Here is a 22,794-nt window from a genome sequence, read left to right on the forward strand (position 1 = left end):
CCCACACAGGACCCCACGCCGCACCCACCGGAAGACCTCAGTCAACCTGGAACCTCTCCAATGTATCCTGCTCAACGCCGGATCCCTATGCAAACACGACACAGAAATCTGGGACACCATCATCTCCCTCTCATCAGATGTTGCCTTCATCACAGAAACCTGGCTACACCCCTCCTCGAACCCTGACATTGCCACCGCAACACCTGACTACTGCAAGATCATTGACCGAGACCACACCAACAAAGAGGGCGGGGGCATCACCATCATTTTCAAGAACACCATTCGATGCATCGCCACCAACGACAACACCTCACGCTGCATGGAACACCTCAATTTCCACCTACCAACTTATGCCTAAACTACCCCAAGAGTCACCCTCATATACAGACCCCCAGAATACTGACCAGCCTTTTGCGACACCATCCCAACATCATAGCACCACTAGCCATTGATTCCAACCACTACATTCTACTCAGCGACCTCAATTTCCACATCAATGACCCCAACAACCTCATCTCCACCACCCTCCACGAGAACATAGGCCTCACCCAACTAGAAAATGTACCCACACACATGCCAGACTCACTCGACCCACTCTTCACCTCCAGCAACAGAGTCAGGTTCAGCCATGCCACAGAACTTTCCCGGTCTGGCTACAGCATTGTCCACTTCACCATCCCTGACGTCCAACAAACCACCACCAGGAACCACAAAGCCGACTACAACAACTGGAGCAGAGTAACTGAATCACAGTGGGCGCAGGCTGTCAGCTCATCCAAACCCAGCGCCTCATCCGACCTCGATCAGGCCATCCTGAACTTCTTCTCCTGGATCACAGAAAGTGCAGATTCAGTTGCCCCGCTTAAACCAGCCAGAACCAACAAAACCTCTAAAAATGCCAGCTGGTAAACTCCGAAGCTCAGAGACACCAAACACAGCTGCTACAAACTCGAGAAACAATGGTGATCCACCAGGAAGCCCTCCAACAGAACAGTCCGCAAATCAGCCCTCAGCCCAACAATTCAAGGAGGCCAAGATAGTGGATATCACGACCCGCATCTACTCAGCATCGAACCGCACAAAATAACTTTTCAAGATAATCAAAGAATACTCCAACCAAGCAGCCACCGAGAACACCATCTACCCCTCCCAAGAACCCTACAACACCCTCTGACACTACTGTCCCAGCAAGATCACCACCATCTACAACAACTTTGACCCCAACTCACTATCTCCAACGTCAGCTCTCTCAAACCCCTAGGGCACACCAACAGTACGATCTCCACGTGGGCACCACTCACCACTCAATCTACCTCAGCATTCATGTCATCCATTCACTCCCGGGCACCCACCGACCCATGCCCCCACCTTCCCTTCAGCCTCAGAACCAACCCCATCAGCACGGAACTCACCAGCATCCTCAACACTTCCATCACCTGAGCAGTTTTTCCAGACAAATTGAAACATGCGGAAATCAAACCCCTCCACCTACCCCGATGAACTCAAGAATTACCAACTCATCTCTCTACTCCCCTACCCGGCCAAGGAACTGGAGAAGGCCATCAATCAACAGCTCACCAGCTACCTGGAAGAAAACAACCTTCTGGACACCTCCCAATTAGGTTTCCATTCCAACCATTGCACTGAGACTGCACTCATCGCTGCCACTGATGACATCTGAGCACTCCTCGACTGTGAGGAAACTGCAGCCATGATCTTCCTCGACCTATAAGTAGCATTTTACACCATCTCTCACTACACCCTCAACAACAGATTCCACGGCATTGGAATACAAAACAATGCCCTCAAATGGATCGCCTTCTTGACAGGACGCACTCAGAGCGTCCGACTACCCCCTTTCACCTCCTCACCCAAGAGCATAGTTTGCGGCATACCCCAAGGCTCAACCCTCAGCTCCACTCTGTTCTATAGCTACATGACCCCTCTGGCCAACACTGTTAGATTGCACGGACTCAACATCATCTCATATACAGACGATACTCAACTGATCCTCTCACTTACTGAGCACCCCTCCACCACCAGAATTAACTTCTGCAACGCCATAACCATCGTAGCTGACTGGATGGAAAAAAACAGCTGCCTGAAGCACAACTACATCAAGATGAAAGTCCTGATCTTTAGGAAAAACACCTCCATTTCGGACCATTGCCGGTGGCTAGCTCCCACACCTACAGACCATGTTCGCATCCTTGGCATTATGCTGTACAGTGAGCTGACCATGAAGCAGCAGATTTATGCAGTATCCTCCTCCTGCTTCCACACCCTCCTCAAGCTCTGCAGCATCTTCAGATGGATCCCAGGCAACAGCTGGAAAACCGTCATCCAGGACCTCGTCACCAGCTGCCTTGAGTAGGGTAATGCTCTCTACGTTGGCATATCCCCCCAGAGAGACACCAGACAATACAGAACACTGCCGCCAGACTCATCCTGGACCTTGCCAGGCACACCCACATCACCCCCACCTCAGAACGCTCCACTGGTTCCCCATCCAGAAGAGATGTCATTTCAAGCTCCTCACGCATGCCTACTAAGCCCTACACGATCAAGGACCAGACTACATCAACCACTGTCTACACTTCACAAACCCATCAGGCCACTGCGTCCTTCCTCTCTGGCCCTCGCACACACACACAGAATGCAGCACAGCTGCAGGGGCGGCCAATCTTTCTCCTAGATCGCCGCCAAGGCCTAGAATGACCTCCCCCTCTGAACTGCACCCTCACTGGCAGATTTCAGAAAGAGACTAAGGACCTGACTCTTCGACAGAGACTTCACAACCCAGCACCCAGATACCCTCAGGGGTGACAGTGACACACTCTACAAATGAGTGATTGATTGGTTTGAAGGCAGTGGGTGCCATTTATTTCACTCTGGTGTGCAGGAAGATTTAGTTAGAAGTGACGGTGACGTGATGTGAGTGCACAGGTGACAGGAGAGTGAGATCTTCACTGTGTACAGGTGACTTCGGAATAGAGATGTCAGAGAACCAGATGAACAAACAGCTTTTGTCGGAGAATGTGCAGTTTGCCTTGGGTTGAAAGTTAGCAGGTGGCTTGTGTTGGTGGCTTTGGGGGTCTCCAATGAGTCACTGTGGCTGGGCAGTTTTTTTTTTATAATGAGTGAGTAGTCATTGGTGTGCAAGTAGACCTCTAGGTTAGGAGTTGGTGGTCTCCAAACAGTTTTATGGGTTTGAGCAGTTTTGTGAACCATGAGTTTGTAGACTCTGGGAAGACACCTAGTGATTGCCTGTGGGCAATCTCCATGGTGTTTCTTGTGGGTGAGCAGTTCTTTCCAGAGGGATGGACAGTCCTCTTGGGCCTCTAGTAGCTAGATGACTCCTTTTTTGACATGTGGGAGGTGTCCATTAACTCCTGTGTGGATTGGTAATATTTGCTAGATGAGTGGGTGGTTCCTTTTCTAATGTAAGTGACCAAATGGTTTGCCTTGTGAGAGTAGTTGGTGGCCGTATTTGGATTCCAAATGCATTGGTTGTGTTTGTAAGATCAGTGGGCATTCCCGTTGTTATAGGTAGCAATGCCCCACAATTAATTCACAGAGAATGGTTAGTCGTCAGAATATACTGACATGAATTCTGGACCCAATGGTAACAATGAAGAGTTTTTCACACTTCTCCACCACCCACCAAGCATAATAGGAATATGTGGGTAGCACTAGTGCTGGGCAGCAGAGAAGGGGGTTAGAGAAATTCTAGGGACACTGGATGTCACCATTCTGACTCGTCACTGACAGCTAATGAGCAATTGTGGACAGCTTCATAATATCTCTGTGTCTTCAACTCTCTGGGATATTGTTGGAACTTTGATATTCTTAAAACTGCTAAAATTTCTATTATATGAGTTAATTCTATTCTTGTACATTCAAGGCTGCATTCATAGCTGTTTCTCAAACTTGATAAATATATATATGGATATAGATACATGTATAGAGAGATATATAGATAGACACATAGGTATCAAAATACGATGAGTTCCTTAATATGGTTCTCTGTATTCAGTTATCTAACTTAAAAAATCCAATGGTTTCACGAGGTAACATTGTCCTGGTGCAGGTACAAATTATCTTGATTGCCTAGCAAGGACTCCCTAAACAACTAAAGAAACGTGTACTTGAAATCCTCATAATGGATGCTGATATTTCCAAACATCGAGAGAGTTCTGTGGCATATATTCAGATGCCTACACAAAGTTCTTTCTCAAAATACAAAGAACCATTTGCTAAGCAGTGCTGACGTTCCTAGTGCACTCCCAGCCTTGCCCCCATAGAGCTTGGTGTTAATGGGGTTGGATTTATTTGATTTAGCGTTAGTGTGGCACATTTACTCCTGCTAGCATTTTTCATGTTCATCATTATTGCATTCGGCCAAATGAGCCTCTGTCCAGATTATAACAGAGGAGAGTAGAGGTAGGGATACAGTGTAGGCCATTTTTAGTGGAAATGTTTAGTGGTTCCCAACTCTTGTCCCATCTGACCTTGGAAAAGTTGTCATCATGGATCCTAACAGCAATTAAAAGCAGATTGTCAGAGCAGAAAATATGCTAATCTTGAGTAGTCAGAGCAACACATTAGCCTGACATCCCTAAAATTGAAAGTAAAAGTTTTCAATAAAGAGATCCATTCAACATATCCTCTTCTGCTGTGTATTTGGATGTGCTAGAATATAGAAAAAAATGATGGGTGGAATGCTTGAATTAATCTCAGCCTGGCTTGGCAGTTCCGGCTGAACTGTTCCCATCGGAGCAGGGTCAAGACTGATTTGCATATAGCTGGGTCCAGGCTGAGGTTTTCATGGAGTGCAAAACAACGTTGTACTGGAATGCGATCCAAACTTGTAGCGGTTGCTGGGATTAATTCAAGCATTCATCCATCACTTTTTGTATACTTTAGGATGTGGACCAGCATCCCATAAAGATGACTAACACCATCAACCATTCATTTAATGTAATTAATTGATTACTTGAAATATTCATTTGTTATGGTTTTGATGAAGCACTACATTTAACCTTGCCGTAGTATCAGGCGGCTACTGAGCTATCAGACTACTCCTTCAAGGAATATCTCTTCTGCAAGTAGTGGTAAACCTGCATACCCAGCACAGGGCGGCATTTGAAAATTGACCCGTCTACCTTTTCTCAGCGAAAGGCTTGTACCCCCATTCCATCATGCGCAACACTCCGGAGAAACTGAAACTCTAACTGAGCTCCCAAATTTCCATTGGAAAATATTCCGGCCCACAAATTGTGCACCAATTTACAGCACAATTGTTTTTGACTTTATATGTGGTTGGTTTAAGAATCTATTTTTTTGTATGTATGTCTAACCAAATTCGACTGATATCGGTGTAAAAATTGCATTGATGTTTGACTGTCTTCAGAATAGCACATGTATATAAGTTCATCATAGCAACATGTGAATGTCACCCTGTATCACATATGTACATGAATCACTATTGCATATAAATATAACTAGTTTTGTATCTGGGTATGACTTTTCATTATTTAGCTACGATTTTAGACCTAAGAAAATGTCTCACACAGTCACATATGAACATAACTTGCCGGGTGTCAACTTCACTCATAGTCCCAAACGAACATGACAAGCAATGTCAAAAGAGAGCATTACTTGTTATTGCATGTCAAGTTCACTCTAGTCCCATTTGAATATAACTTATAATGTCACATATGCACATAATTTGTTGCCGCCTGTGAACTGGACCCTGAGCACCCCCGACTTTGACTTCCAGCATCACATATGAATTAGACTTGATGCCTCGTGAACTTGACCAATAGTCTAGTGCGTACATCAATCTCACTTACACAGGTGACTAGGTTTTATCAGTGCTAGAGAACTTGACCTGCTGGAACATGTGAACATGGCTTGTTGCCGTAAGTGAACTTGACTCAGAGACTTGCACAAAGATTACTCACAGTCACGTGTGACTATGACATGTGATCTTGGCTCAGACTAGTTTGTGAACATGACTTCCAATCTTATATGTGAATATAACTTGTCACCTCATATGAACTTGACTCAGTCTACGTGAACATGACTTATCTCTGTACGTAAACTCTGCTCATGGTTGTGTCAAAACAAGGCTAGCACCATCATTGTAAATATGACGTCGGTGCATGTGAGCATGAATCACAATCCCATAATAACATGAGTCACATGGTTACATGTAAACATGACGTCACTCCATAGCAACTAGATTCATAGTCCTTATAAATATGACTCACATCCTCACATGTGGATGTGAGTTGTTGCTGACCGGCACTGGACTCATAATTGCCTGTGATATGTGAACAAGTCTTTTGCTGCACGTGAGCATGACTCAGAGTCCTGTGGAAACAATACTTGCAGCAACATATGTTAACATGACTTGTCACTTCATGTGAACTTGACTCATAGTTCTAGGTGAACATGAATCATGTTACATGTGGACATGGGAAATCACTGCATGGAAACTCATAGTTCCGTGCAAACATGGCTTGCACCATTCCATGTGAGTGTGGCATGTCAGTGCATGTGAGTTTTAATCATAGCCTAGTGTGAACATGAGTAGCATGGTCATATGTGAACGTGACTAGTCACCGCATGTGAACTTGTTGCAGAGTCCTTTGTGAACATAACTCGCAGCTTCAGACGAGGTCATGACTTGTAGCTGCATGTAAAATTAACTCATAGTCCTAGGTAAACACCATTAATGAGATTACATGTGATCATGACTTATTGCTGCATGTGTGAACTGTGCTCTGAGTTCCAAGCAAACACAGCTTCAGCACACGTGAATGTGACATGTGACTTCACGTGAGCCCCATGTGAACATGAGTTGCTTGGACACATGTAAACATAGCATGTTGCTGTAAATGAACGAGATTCATAGACGTTAATTTGAATCACATTTCTCACATATGAACGTTTGTCGCTGATATGAAATGGACCGTGCAAACACGACCCTTATCATCCCATGTCCACAGAGGTCACAGTGAACAAGGCAGATGTATGTGCAACATCACTCTTGCCATGTGTTAAACCGCTTGGCTTCGCATATCACTGTAACTGGAACATGCCAACGTGTCTATCGTCTACATTGTCGTGCTTAGCAAAGGCCAACATAGGCCAAATTACTTGGAGATCACATTTATTGTTTTCACTATAAGGACTGGTGCAAAATGTTCTCATTTGTAAGTCCCATTTTCACCTGTGAAAGTTCGCCCAAAAATTAATTTAGAGGCGAAAAGGAGCAGATTCAATTTGCACCACTTTTACATGGGTGAACATGTTCATAGCCGAAAAGAGATGAGTGAAATATTTTTCATTAACCCCAGACACTGGTACTATCTCTTGTAAGTAGATTACTTGTTAGTTTATCACCAGGAGCTGGGGTCTTCAGTCCTTTATTCGTCCGCAGACGTGGCTTCCGGCGTGCGCGTGCTCCGGGCGGCTGCAAGGCCCCTGCCTGGGCGGGAACCAGCAGCCATTAGTTCCAGCGCCTGTTAGGGGCCCTTGGTACGTTTATTGTTGAGTTCAGCGCGCCTTCCAGGGTTATGCAGCGACCTTTCAACAAGACTGAACTCCTCGGCACGGGATCAGGCCTTTGGTCTTCGCCATCTTGATATCATTAAGGATTGTCAGATCAGCCGGTAAGACAGCTCATGGTGTTGAGCGCTGACTGCTGAGATCTGTGTGTCATCGGCAAGATGCGGGTTTGAATACTGGCAGGGTCGATTCAACTTTTCATCCTTCTGAGAGTGATGAAAGGGTACCAATTCTGATTACATAAGAATTGCATGTAAAAAGATTGTATGTAAATTGCTACAGTTATGAAAGGTTGTTTTACCAAACAAGATTTTTTAAAGCACTTTGTACAAGCAAGGTATTCTGGCAGTGAATGTTGTTAGAATAAAGTAATCTTTCCTAAGCACCCCCTCTTAAACTAGCATAGCTGGTGCTGGCCTATGCCCTTGCACCCAGGTGCAATACCTGAACATATCACTTGCACTCTGTGTGACTTTTGCATCCAGAACAGCAAGATGAAGTGGGTGAAAGAGATCTCTTATTTTCAGTTCCACCTAGGATCGACACAAATTCCTGATTAAAGGCCTTCAACACTCTTTTTGTTCAGCTCTGATCGTGTGGATGGGAGCTAGCTGGAACCTTGATGGCAATGCCCTGGATACAAGGACACACAGCAAGTGTCAGTACGCAAGCACTTAAGGGATAAAGAATGACATAAAGGAAGGTTTTTGATTTTACAAAGTTACATTTGTAAATGATACTTATGCACTCTAAGAATGTCAGGTGCATCTATCTCTACGAGTTATTACACTAATACGCAATTTATATTACACTTACTAATGAACATTTATAACCACCAAGCGAAAGCGTTTTTAGAAATATGAGAATGACGAAACCCATGCCTTGAAGTCTGCACTCAGCCCCTTGATGCCAGTTCGTAATTCACTCAACTCAATAAGCTATTTTACAAAGAATTTGTGACCTGCAGGCAACATATTGACCTCTGCAACAGACGGCCTAGCCCACTGAGCTATTTAGAAAACAAAACTCATAGCAGCATGTACGTTGAGCCTCTTCAGTGCTTAATTTATAAACATTTATGGACCGGGGCTCAATTTGTTTGCTCAGAAGTCATCTGCCAGTGAAACTGAATGATGGTGAATGCACAAAGAGCGGATGATGGATGGAATGCTGACCAATGTCAAACATTCACCCCATCTCACAGATCTGGGCCTAAATCTATCGTTCGTTTTTGCTTGCCACACCGCTGTGGTGGCATGGTGGGTAAAAAAATGATGGATTAGGATGCGGCCCCAGCAATTGCCAGTTGCTGAGATTTATTCAAGCATTATTTCCATCCATCACCTTGTTACTTCTACATTTGCTGCCCTAAGTGTGCTGGGTATGCCCAGAAGTGGGTCTCGGGGTCACTGTGTCACTGGTTTCCAGCTAGCCTGACTGATGAGGGGTGATAACCCAAAGCGTTCCCAGGATGCTTGCTTCCGGTCCAGGGAGGACCTGGCCTGGCAGTTCGGGCTGGACTGTTCCCATGGGGAGCAGCGTCAAGACTGATTTGCATATGGCAGGGCCCAAACTGGGATGGTATGGTGGGCAAAAAAACAATGGATTGGGATGCAGCCCCAAGCGATTGCCAGTAGCTGACATTAATTCAAGAATTCCATCCCCTTGTTTTTGCACAGAATGATGCTGAGCAGAACGCCAAGGCTGTGAAGTCTTGGTTCCACTTCATGGCATTTGCATTCACCACCAGATACTCCTGCCCCTTTAGCTCTCCCTTACAGGTTCCTCATTTCTCCCTTTGCCACGTTTTTTCTGTCTTTTTCTCCTCCCCCAATGTGTTTTTCACCCTCGTACGCCTGTTTGTGTTTGTCACATCCGGTAAAGGTGCACAGCCAAGTAATAGTAATCAGGCTCCAGAATCCATATTCCAAGTTAGTCAGCAGCACACATAAGACAGCCTTAAGAATGATGGTACCTGGACAGAAGAGGAAAGCCACTGGGAGCTTTTCCTTTGAAAATGTTCTGGTTAACTCGAGATTTTGGCATTTTCCCCTCAAAACCCTATGTGAAGAAATATGTTGATATTTGGTTTTTTTACTGAAACCTTTGCAAATTCTTGAAGTTTACTAGATTGACAAAGTTTAACAAATATAAGAATTAGAAAGAGGCGAAGTCTGTCAACTTCATTTGCTTCCAAAGAGTAATTTAAGCAACCGGGCTGGATAAAACTCAAAGTGAGCAGAGAGAGGATATTCGAAGAGTTTAAAGACTGTTTCATAGCAACATCACTTGTATTGTTTATTTACAAGCCGGTGAGAAGAAGCAGGTGCAGCTTGGCGACAACAGGCTGGTTGGCCTGACCTGAATGATGAAAAAATTATGGGAATCACTGCCAAGGGACAAAAGTGGATTGTGAAATATCTTAACCCCATTGAGTTCCAAAACTGATGAGAGCCTGGCCCATGTATAGGAAGTATTGGAGGATTAAGCCGAACGAAGTTTTGATTGAGTAACTAGAGAATAGGATTAAAGAGGCGTAATGGATGTTGTCTGCTTATATTGCATTTACACCGAATGTCACAACTCTACACCGATGATCCACCAGGCTCCCTGTCTCTATTGCGATTTTGTAGAAAGGAAGTGCTTTATTTATTGAATTGACTTACCTGCACTACGTGACACAAGTGGTTAACAAAACTACTGACCAGAATATTGCCTAATCACAAATGTTTTCTTCAGGACACAGAGAAAACATCTCACAATGTCCCATTAACCCTTTAACGAAAGGCTGAGGCAGATCTGTCCACCCCTTGTCTTGATTGAATTGAGACCAAAAACTCACATTTATGTTGTGATCTACATGCAAAAGGGGTTTAGTGTCTAGTTCTAAGCTAAATCATTAGCAGCGAGTGCACAGTAGCACTGCAAGAGTGAGGGCCAGAGCAGTGATTCAGGAACTTTGGATAGAGAATGTGTTCTGTGGTTGATCAGCAGCCAGAACCAAATCCTGTATGTAGTTGGGAAAGTGTGATAGTGGGAACCTAGAGTGCAGGGCCCATATTTATACTATTTTAGCGCCGCATTTGCGACGTTTTTTGACGCAAAATCGGCGCAAACTTACAAAATACAATTGTATTTTGTAAGTTTGCGCTGCTTTTGCGTCAAAAAATGACGCAAATGCGGCGCTAAAAAAGTATAAATATGGGCCTAAGGGGCATATTTATACTCCGTTTGCGCCGGATTTGCGTCGTTTTTTTTTACGCAAATTCGACGCAAAACTAACTCCATATTTATACTCTGGCGTTAGACGCGTCTAGCGCCAAAGTCCATGGAGTTTGCGTCACTTTTTAGCGTGGACACCTACTTTGCGTTAATGATATGCAAGGTAGGCGTTCCCGTCTAAAAAAATTGACTCCGAGGCATGTGCGCCGTATTTACACTCCCGGGCAAAAATCACGCCCGGGAGTGGGCGGGTCAAAAAAAATGACATCCAGCCGCTTTTGCGTCATTTTTTAGCGCCTGGTCAGGGCAGGCGTTAAGGGACCTGTGGGCTCGGAAGGAGCCCAGAGGTGCCCTCCCATGCCCCCAGGGACCCCCCCCCTGTCACCCTTGCCCACCCCAGGAGGACGCCTAAGGATGGAGGGACCCATCCCAGGGAACATAAGGTAAGTTCAGGTAAGTAATTTTTTTTTTTTTTGTGGCATAGGGGGGCCTGATTTGTGCCCCCCTACATGCCACTATGCCCAATGACCATGCCCAGGGGACAGAAGTCCCCTGGTCATTGCCATTGGGCAAGGGGGCATGACTCCTGTCTTTGCTAAGACAGGTGTCATTTCAATGGGGGTTGGGAGTCGAAAAAAATGGCGCAAATCGGGTTGAGGCGATAATTTTGCCTCAGCCTGACTTGCCCCATTTTTTGGCGCCCAAGCTCCATATTCCCCTACGCCAGCGCTGCCTGGTGTACGTCATTTTTTTCACGCACACCAGGCAGCGCCGCCGGCTAACGCCGGCTAACGTCATTGTATAAATACGGCGCCCGCATGGCGCTTCAGAATGGCGTTAGCCGGCGTTAACTTTTTCGACGCACAACTGCGTTGGCGCAGTTGTGCGTCGAAAAGTATAAATATGGCCCTAGGTGTCTCTAAGTCTTAGGCCCACGGCAGGACTGACCTGTTGGTTTCTGGGCCAGCAGCCCCGGTGAATTACCGCCTGCAGCCATTTGCACACACTAAAAGCAGCATTTTAGCATTCCATTCTGAATCTGAGCCTTAGGGAGCAGGGGGGGGGGCACAGATAAGAGGCATAGAATGTCTGGTTACTGGCTTTTTCCTTCTAAAAGTCAGCCCAGTTTTTCTAGCAACTCAACATCTTTAATGAAGCTGGGTGTTAATTATAAATGCAAGGTTACTTATCTTAATTACTCTCGCAGTTGTGAATGCTAATAGTCGTTCCTGAGTTCGTGCTTGATTTCATAGGAAAAAGTATTCGCAGAAGAGGAAATATTCAATGTCTGTCTTTATAAGCTTGTGCTTTTTGAAACAACATGGCCAAGTTCCCAACAATTTGTCAACTTCACAAAGTTTCAGCTTGGATTATTTACTTTGCTTGATAACTAGTTGTAAGCGTTTGTTTCCTGGCTTCTCCTATCAGCTTGACAAAGTATCTTGTTAAACAAAAGGAAATGTTCTTAAATGCGCAGCATCTTGTTAAACAAAAGAACCTTTCTCAAAAGTGTTGTTATAAATATGACACATAGTTCAAGGGGAAACATGCATGATTAAACCTGTGGCATTTCTTCATAATTTATCTATAGTAATTTCCAGGAAATAAGATTGAAAACCGAATAGTGGCCCCTTTGGAATCTCTTCTCAGGTGCATTCTCTTGCCTGATTGGGCAGCCACATCAAGTGTGGGTGTACACACCCTTGCATGTGAGCAAATGCAACCTAGCACCTTTCCTGTTGCACTAACAACATAACATTTCTTGTGAGTGATCTGGCTTGGAATGTGGTCCACGCTTTTGGCGTATAGCCTTTCTGCTCGCATTCAGCCAACATCTCCATGCTCACGCACAAAAGGCCTCATTATGAACCTGGCGGTCTCATGGCCATATTACAACCACAGCGGTTGTGCCGTGGTTGGATCGCCAGCACCGCCAGGATTAGTCGTCCGGGCGGTCTGGTAGTCGTATCGGTACTAATGTGCCAGGGCTGCGCTGCAAGCATTACGACTTTGTTCACCGCCATGAAAGGGCTGGCGGAGAACGGGTGCAGTGGGCCCCTTGTCCAGCACCATCGCAATGTTCACTGTCTGCTTTGCACACAGTGAACATTGCGAGGATGTTGGTGCGCCCTGCATCCTACAGTATCGCTACCTGCTCGATTATGAACCGGTGAACTCTGGTTTCCGCCCACTGACCTAGTGGGAAACTCATAATGGGCCCGGCAGGGAGGCAGCCACTGTGGCGGCAACCTCCGTGTTGGAAGTTCAGCAGACGGGTAAAACCGTCTGCCGAAATCATAATCAGGCCCAAAGTGTCTAAGTGGTACCCTGATGATGGAGACCAGACTTAGAGTTTGGCAGGCAGGATACTGTGCCACATATACATCAGAGTACCCTGTCCAAGAAACCTTGAAACTGCTGGCCTCATTTAAAGACTGGGAAACCTTACGTTTTCTGAAGACGGAACCCCTGTTGACTGTCAGCAGAAATCTTCCTCTCATGGCCTGAACGAGTAGGGGCGATTGAAGGAAGGTCATTTGACTGTCTGTCCTATTTGGGTGGGTGGTGTAATGTCTTTTTTTCCTGTCCCTTACTGCCAGACAAAAAAATAATGATGCCCACACTCAGGGTGAAAACTTGCAGGTATGAGGGTCATAATTGTTTAGTTTTTCTGAAACAAACTCCTACTTTGCCAGCTTGTTTCAGAAAAGAAAAAACATTTGAAAAGTTTGATAAACAGTTATCAGAACTTACGAACAGGCCAGATGTACTAAAATGCGATTTTGCATTTCCTAAATAGCAACCTCATAGAAACTGCTATTTAGAAAATGCAAAATGCTATGTACAGAGATACCACTTTCCTAATAACGATTCCTACAAAGGAAGAATCGCTATTAGGAATTTGCAATTAAGAAATCCCATTGCATTTGTGTCAATAGGCCGGTTTTCCATTCCCCAAATAGCGATTTCCTGTTAGGAAACCGATATTTGGGAAATGCACAACGAAGGATGGCAATGGACAAAAGGCCCCTCTTGGTGCACTCCAAAAAGAGGGGTGCACATGTAAAGCATACATATACCCAAGGGGCATGGGTGTGCTCTATTGCAGTTTAAAAAAGCATTTTGCGATCAAGTCGATGGTAATTGCATTTCCTAAATGCCCAAATCACATTTAGGAAATGCTTTGGACAGCAGAATAGGAATCGCAAATAGGTAACCCCTATTTGCGATTTTCTATTCTGGGGATCGCAAATTGCAATTTCTACAGGGTGGAAATTGCAACTTGTGATTTCCTAAAGGCCTTTGAACATCAGAAGAGGCCGTTTTACATTTCTTAACAGCCCAAAATACCGATTCAGACCGTTAAGTAATGCAAAAGGGCTTTGTAGATCTGGCCCAGATACTAAGTAATTTAAATTTTGCTTCTTGTATTTTTTTAAAAGGAAAATAATTTTGTCCTTGGAGGGAAGAAAGGACTTGAGATAGGAAGTAATGCGTCTCGGAGTAATGAAGTCCCTTTAAGTCTTAGAACATTATTGGGCCATTGTCAGATTCACCTGCAGGTGTAATGGTGGATTCAGCACACAGATCATGTACACCAATTTCATCTCACATTCCATCCATCCTATTTTGAGTTGTGTTGGGAGTACCAGTGGGTTCTACACTGAAAGTTCTCTTGTCAAGAGTTTTTCTGATTGTTAACAGTTTGAGTGGGCCTGACACCGACCATGGACAACACTTAAAGGTAAAGAGTGGTATCCCTGGGATGTCTTTTAATTCTCCATGACACTGGTTTTTACTATCTCTGAGTTTAGGAGGTCATAAGGACAGAAGCAGTGACTATAAGAACAATGTTTGCCTTGAAGTTGATTCCTATTCGTGCCCTTTTTTAACCCCTTAGAATCAAATAAGATGCTTTTGAGTGTCTTTATGTTTTTAAGGTGTGAACCATGGGATGTCTATGTTAGTACCAGATGTCACTTCTACTGTTCCTCACAATCAGCTTCACACATGATTAGCTCAGTTCGGCAGCCTGGATGGTAGGTCAGTCAGTTTGTTTCCACCGCCTCCCCAGGAACAGCTGCCTTGAACAAATCCCAGGCTCACTTTCTCCAAGTGTGCTTAGTGAGGGCCTGAAGGAAGCATGGAGGGCGCGAGGAAGGGTGGGTGCAGGTCTGGGAGCAGGATCTAGGCTCCTTCTTCCATCGGCCGAGCCATGTTTATAGGAGCGGAGTTAGTGCGCGGATGTTAATGATTAGCATTGGCATGAGTAGCTGCCTGATCCCCTCTGCTAAGCCAGCTTCATCGGTCCCCGGACAAGCAGCGGTCCAAGCAATTCCATTGTTGCCTTTGTTGTCTTTTTCTAATTTACTGGACCAAAAGGATTGTGAATCTTGATGCTAATCCTAAACAACAGAACCCTTCCGTTGTTTTGAAAGTTGATTATTTGAAGATGGCGGTGAAGGCCAGAAGGCTGCTGAAATGCAGCAGACATTGAATCTTGCAAGGGTGTGGTGGGAGACCAGTTCACGTAGAGGTCTCCCCAGCTCCACAGTTTCTGCTGCCCCATGATATTGCCCAACTAGAAGCCATCGGATCTCCCCACTCCAGACGCAGGCACAGTGATTCAGCCCCAGGAAATTCATTGCCTTTTACACCTTCTGTAAATCTGTCTCTTTTTTAACAATTGAACAATGTAAAGAAATGGCTTCCTGTTGCAGTTACCCCCCACTTTTTGCCTGATACTGATGCTGACTTGACTGAGAAGTGTGCTGGGACCCTGCTAACCAGGCCCCAGCACCAGTGTTCTTTCACCTAAAATGTACCATTGTTTCCACAATTGGCACAACCCTGGCACCTAGGTAAGTCCCTTGTAACTGGTACCTCTGGTACCAAGGGCCCTGATGCCAGGGAAGATCTCTAAGGGCTGCAGCATGTCTTATGCCACCCTGGAGACCTCTCACTCAGCACAGACACACTGCTTGCCAGCTTGTGTGTGCTAGTGAGGACAAAACGAGTAAGTCGACATGGCACTCCCCTCAGGGTGCCATGCCAGCCTCTCACTGCCTATGCAGTATAGGTAAGACACCCCTCTAGCAGGCCTTACAGCCCTAAGGCAGGGTGCACTATACCATAGGTGAGGGTACCAGTGCATGAGCATGGTACCCCTACAGTGTCTAAACAAAACCTTAGACATTGTAAGTGCAGGGTAGCCATAAGAGTATATGGTCTGGGAGTCTGTCAAACACGAACTCCACAGCTCCATAATGGCTACACTGAAAACTGGGAAGTTTGGTATCAAACTTCTCAGCACAATAAATGCACACTGATGCCAGTGTACATTTTATTGTAAAATACACCACAGAGGGCACCTTAGAGGTGCCCCCTGAAACTTAACCGACTATCTGTGTAGGCTGACTAGTTTTAGCAGCCTGCCACAAACCGAGACATGTTGCTGGCCCCATGGGGAGAGTGCCTTTGTCACTCTGAGGCCAGTAACAAAGCCTGCACTGGGTGGAGATGCTAACACCTCCCCCAGGCAGGAATTGTCACACCTGGCGGTGAGCCTCAAAGGCTCACCTCCTTTGTGCCAACCCAGCAGGACACTCCAGCTAGTGGAGTTGCCCGCCCCCTCCGGCCAGGCCCCACTTTTGGCGGCAAGGCCGGAGAAAATAATGAGAAAAACAAGGAGGAGTCACTGACCAGTCAGGACAGCCCCTAAGGTGTCCTGAGCTGAAGTGACTCTAACTTTTAGAAATCCTCCATCTTGCAGATGGAGGATTCCCCCAATAGGGTTAGGATTGTGACCCCCTCCCCTTGGGAGGAGGCACAAAGAGGGTGTACCCACCCTCAGGGCTAGTAGCCATTGGCTACTAACCCCCCAGACCTAAACACGCCCTTAAATTTAGTATTTAAGGGCTACCCTGAACCCTAGAAAATTAGATTCCTGCAACTACAAGAAGAAGGACTGCCTAGCTGAAAACCCCTGCAGAGGAAGACCAGAAGACGACAACTGCCTTGGCTCCAGAAACTCACCGGCCTGTCTCCTGCCTTCCAAAGATCCTGCTCCAGCGACGCCTTCCAAAGGGACCAGCGACCTCGACATCCTCTGAGGACTGCCCCTGCTTCGAAAAGACAAGAAACTCCCGAGGACAGCGGACCTGCTCCAAGAAAAGCTGCAACTTTGTTTCCAGCAGCCTTGAAAGAACCCTGCAAGCTCCCCGCAAGAAGCGTGAGACTTGCAACACTGCACCCGGCGACCCCGACTCGGCTGGTGGAGATCCAACACCTCCGGAGGGACCCCAGGACTACTCTAAGACTGTGAGTACAAAAACCTGTCCCCCCTGAGCCCCCACAGCGCCGCCTGCAGAGGGAATCCCGAGGCTTCCCCTGACCGCGACTCTTTGAATCCTAAGTCCCGACACCTGGGAGAGACCCTGCACCCGCAGCCCCCAGGACCTGAAGGACCGGACTTTCACTGGAGGAGTGACCCCCAGGAGTCCCTCTCCCTTGATCAAGTGGAGGTTTCCCCGAGGAACCCCCCCCTTGCCTGCCTGCAGCGCTGAAGAGATCCCGAGATCTCTCATAGACTAACATTGCGAACCCGACGCTTGTTTCTACACTGCACCCGGCCGCCCCCGCGCTGCTGAGGGTGAAATTTCTGTGTGGGCTTGTGTCCCCCCCGGTGCCCTACAAAACCCCCCTGGTCTGCCCTCCGAAGACGCGGGTACTTACCTGCAAGCAGACCGGAACCGGGGCACCCCCTTCTCTCCATTCTAGCCTATGTGTTTTGGGCACCACTTTGAACTCTGCACCTGACCGGCCCTGAGCTGCTGGTGTGGTGACTTTGGGGTTGCTCTGAACCCCCAACGGTGGGCTACCTTGGACCAAGAACTAAGCCCTGTAAGTGTCTTACTTACCTGGTTAACCTAACAAAAACTTACCTCCCCCAGGAACTGTGAAAATTGCACTGTGTCCACTTTTGAAATAGCTATTTGTCAATAACTTGAAAAGTATACATGCAATTTTGATGATTTGAAGTTCCTAAAGTACTTACCTGCAATACCTTTCGAATGAGATATTACATGTAGAATTTGAACCTGTGGTTCTTAAAATAAACTAAGAAAAGATATTTTTCTATACAAAAACCTATTGGCTGGATTTGTCTCTGAGTGTGTGTACCTCATTTATTGTCTATGTGTATGTACAACAAATGCTTAACACTACTCCTTGGATAAGCCTACTGCTCGACCACACTACCACAAAATAGAGCATTAGTATTATCTATTTTTACCACTATTTTACCTCTAAGGGGAACCCTTGGACTCTGTGCATGCTATTCCTTACTTTGAAATAGCACATACAGAGCCAACTTCCTACAAACAATTAACTGAGTCTTTATATTTATTTAGTTTTTATTACAGATATTTCAATAGCATGAACATTGCCACATATGCAAATGAGCGCTTCAGAGATAAAAATAATATACAGCACCTGTAATAGTTAAGAAAAACATGGAGTGGAACGGGGAATCACAGTTTCTGGACATCCAGTGAGTAGAGAGGGTGTGAGTTTGTAGCCCTTTTCAGAAAGACACCAAGTTCGTGTTGAGTCTGAGTACTACAGGAGGTGAATCTAGACTATGGATGCCTAGCAAGAGAAGGCCAGAATGAGAATCTTTAATTTCTCAGTCTTTGAGATTTAAAGCAGGAGCCTGGATTTACTTCTAGTGCCTATTACTCGTCCCATGCTTCAGGTAGCTGGTAAACTAAGGTGAACGTCTTCAAGTGAAGCAGCTCAATTCATTGAGAAAGGAGGAACCTTCACAATAGGGATTTGATAAACCATGAAATAGGAATAATTCGTGAAACGCGTTCGCTGTTCACCCATACACCAGGGCTATCTTATCAGCACCAGAACTTCAATGGCAGGAAATTCATAGCAACTTTTACAAGAAACTCAAAGGGGGTTGCTTGTAATGCAAAGGGGACCAATACCAAATTCACAAAGGAATAAATGATCCCACAGGGAGATGAACAGGTTAATGTCAGTTGTGGGTATTTTTTTGTGGAAGGCCAGAAACCGAGTTTCTCAGTTCTCAAACTAACGACAAGCTTTAGAGTCTGCAAAGACAGGGTTACTCCACCAACAATGTGTTGGATACCCCATCTGACTTACTATAAGTGCATTCTATCCTATGGCACTCGTAATATGGCAGACAAGATATCTTGACATGTTTGTGACAAAATACCTCTCCATCAAACTCTAAGGGGGTCATTCTGACCTTGGCGGTCCATGACCGCCATGGCGGAGTGCGGCGGAAGCACCGCCAACAGGCTGGCTGTGCTTCCTGGGCGATTCTGACCGCGGCGGTAAAGCCGCGGTCGGAAAAGGGGAGCTGGCGGTTTCCCGCCAGTTTCCCGCTGGCCCAGGGAACCTGCCATGGCGGCGCTGCTTGCAGCACCGCCATGGGGATTCCGAGCGCCTTCCCGCCAGCCTGTTTCTGGCAGTGTCCACCGCCGGAACCAGGATGGCGGGAACGGGTGCCGTGGGGCCCCTGGGGGCCCCTGCACTGCCCATGCCACTGGCATGGGCAGTGCAGGGGCCCCCTAACAGGGCCCCACAAAGATTTTCACTGTCTGCTTAGCAGACAGTGAAAATCGCGACGGGTGCCACTGCACCCGTCGCACCCCTTCAACTCCGCCGGCTCCATTCCGAGCCGGCTTCATTGTTGAAGGGGCTGTCCCGCTGGGCCGGCCGGCGGTCTTCTGGCGGTCGCCCGCCGGCCCAGCGGGAAAGCCGGACTGACTGCCGCGGTCTTTTGACCACGGTGCGGTCTTTCGGCAGGAACCGCTTGGCGGGCGGCGACCGCCGCGGTCAGAATGACCGCCTAAGTCAGACTCTGAGAACCAAAAGTGTCTGAATGACGTCTCCAAAAAGTAGAGCTACTGTAAAGAAATGGCTCCCTGTTGCAGTTACCCCCCACTTTTTGCCTGATACTGATGCTGACTTGACTGAGAAGTGTGCTGGGACCCTGCTAACCAGGCCCCAGCACCAGTGTTCCTTCACCTAAAATGTACCATTGTATCCACAATTGGCACACCCTGGCATTCAGATAAGTCCCTTGTAACTGGTACTTCTAGTACCAAGGGCCCTGATGCCAAGGAAGGTCTCTAAGGGCTGCAGCATGTCTTGTGCCACCCTGGAGACCTCTCACTCAGCACAGACACACTGCTTGCCAGCTTGTGTGTGCTAGTGAGGACAAAACGAGTAAGTCGACATGGCACTCCCCTCAGGGTGCCATGCCAGCCTCTCACTGCCTATGCAGTATAGGTAAGACACCCCTCTAGCAGGCCTTACAGCCCTAAGGCAGGGTGCACTATACCATAGGTGAGGGTACCAGTGCATGAGCATGGTACCCCTACAGTGTCTAAATAAAACCTTAGACATTGTAAGTGCAGGGTAGCCATAAGAGTATATGGTCTGGGAGTCTGTCAAACCCGAACTCCACAGCACCATAAAGGCTACACTGAAAACTGGGAAGTTTGGTATCAAACTTCTCAGCACAATAAATGCACACTGATGCCAGTGTACATTTTATTGTAAAATACACCACAGAGGGCACCTTAGAGGTGCCCCCTGAAACTTAACCGACTATCTGTGTAGGCTGACTAGTTTTAGCAGCCTGCCACAAACCGAGACATGTTGCTGGCCCCATGGGGAGAGTGCCTTTGTCACTCTGAGGCCAGTAACAAAGCCTGCACTGGGTGGAGATGCTAACACCTCTCCCAGGCAGGAATTGTCACACCTGGCGGTGAGCCTCAAAGGCTCACCTCCTTTGTGCCAACCCAGCAGGACACTCCAGCTAGTGGAGTTGCCCGCCCCCTCCGGCCAGGCCTCACTTTTGGCGGCAAGGCCGGAGAAAATAATGAGAATAACAAGGAGGAGTCACTGGCCAGTCAGGACAGCCCCTAAGGTGTCCTGAGCTGAGGTGACTCTAACTTTTAGAAATCCTCCATCTTGCAGATGGAGGATTCCCCCAATAGGGTTAGGATTGTGACCCCCTCCCCTTGGGAGGAGGCACAAAGAGGGTGTACCCACCCTCAGGGCTAGTAGCCATTGGCTACTAACCCCCCAGACCTAAACACGCCCTTAAATTTAGTATTTAAGGGCTACCCTGAACCCTAGAAAATTAGATTCCTGCAACAAGAAGAAGGACTGCCCAGCTGAAAACCCCTGCAGCGGAAGACCAGAAGACGACAACTGCCTTGGCTCCAGAAACTCACCGGCCTGTCTCCTGCCTTCCAAAGATCCTGCTCCAGCGACGCCTTCCGAAGGGACCAGCGACCTCGACATCCTCTGAGGACTGCCCCTGCTTCGAAAAGACAAGAAACTCCCGAGGACAGCGGACCTGCTCCAAGAAAAGCTGCAACTTTGTTTCCAGCAGCTTTAAAGAACCCTGCAAGCTCCCCGCAAGAAGCGTGAGACTTGCAACACTGCACCCGGCGACCCCGACTCGGCTGGTGGAGATCCAACACCTCAGGAGGGACCCCAGGACTACTCTGATACTGTGAGTACCAAAACCTGTCCCCCCTGAGTCCCCACAGCGCCGCCTGCAGAGGGAATCCCGAGGCTTCCCCTGACCGCGACTCTTTGAACCTAAAGTCCCGACGCCTGGGAGAGACCCTGCACCCGCAGCCCCCAGGACCTGAAGGACCGGACTTTCACTGGAGAAGTGACCCCCAGGAGTCCCTCTCCCTTGCCCAAGTGGAGGTTTCCCCGAGGAATCCCCCCCTTGCCTGCCTGCAGCGCTGAAGAGATCCCGAGATCTCTCATAGACTAACATTGCGAACCCGACGCTTGTTTCTACACTGCACCCGGCCGCCCCCGCGCCGCTGAGGGTGAAATTTCTGTGTGGACTTGTGTCCCCCCCGGTGCCCTACAAAACCCCCCTGGTCTGCCCTCCGAAGACGCGGGTACTTACCTGCAAGCAGACCGGAACCGGGGCACCCCCTTCTCTCCATTCTAGCCTATGTGTTTTGGGCACCACTTTGAACTCTGCACCTGACCGGCCCTGAGCTGCTGGTGTGGTGACTTTGGGGTTGCTCTGAACCCCCAACGGTGGGCTACCTTGGACCAAGAACTGAACCCTGTAAGTGTCTTACTTACCTGGTAAAACTAACAAATACTTACCTCCCCTAGGAACTGTGAAAATTGCACTGTGTCCACTTTTAAAACAGCTATTTGTCAATAACTTGAAAAGTATACATGCAATTTTGATGATTTGAAGTTCCTAAAGTACTTACCTGCAATACCTTTCGAATGAGCTATTACATGTAGAATTTGAACCTGTGGTTCTTAAAATAAACTAAGAAAATATATTTTTCTATATAAAAACCTATTGGCTGGATTTGTCTCTGAGTGTGTGTACCTCATTTATTGTCTATGTGTATGTACAACAAATGCTTAACACTACTCCTTGGATAAGCCTACTGCTCGACCACACTACCACAAAATAGAGCATTAGTATTATCTCTTTTTACCACTATTTTACCTCTAAGGGGAACCCTTGGACTCTGTGCATGCTATTCCTTACTTTGAAATAGCACATACAGAGCCAACTTCCTACATTGGTGGATCAGCGGTGGGGTACAAGACTTTGCATTTGCTGGACTACTCAGCCAATACCTGATCACACGACAAATTCCAAAATTGTCATTAGAAATTGATTTTTGCAATTTGAAAAGTTTTCTAAATTCTTAAAAGACCTGCTAGGGCCTTGTGTTAGATCCTGTTTAGCATTTCTTTTAGAGTTTAAAAGTTTGTAAAAGTTTGAATTAGATTCTAGAACCAGTTTTAGTTTCTTAAAAAGTATTCCAACTTTTAGAAGCATAATGTCTAGCACAGATGTGAATGTGGTGGAACTCGACACCACACCTTACCTCCATCTTAAGATGAGGGAGCTAAGGTCACTCTGTAAAATAAAGAAAATAA

Source organism: Pleurodeles waltl, chromosome 12 (assembly GCF_031143425.1).
Source record: "Pleurodeles waltl isolate 20211129_DDA chromosome 12, aPleWal1.hap1.20221129, whole genome shotgun sequence".
Lineage (NCBI taxonomy): Eukaryota > Metazoa > Chordata > Amphibia > Caudata > Salamandridae > Pleurodeles > Pleurodeles waltl.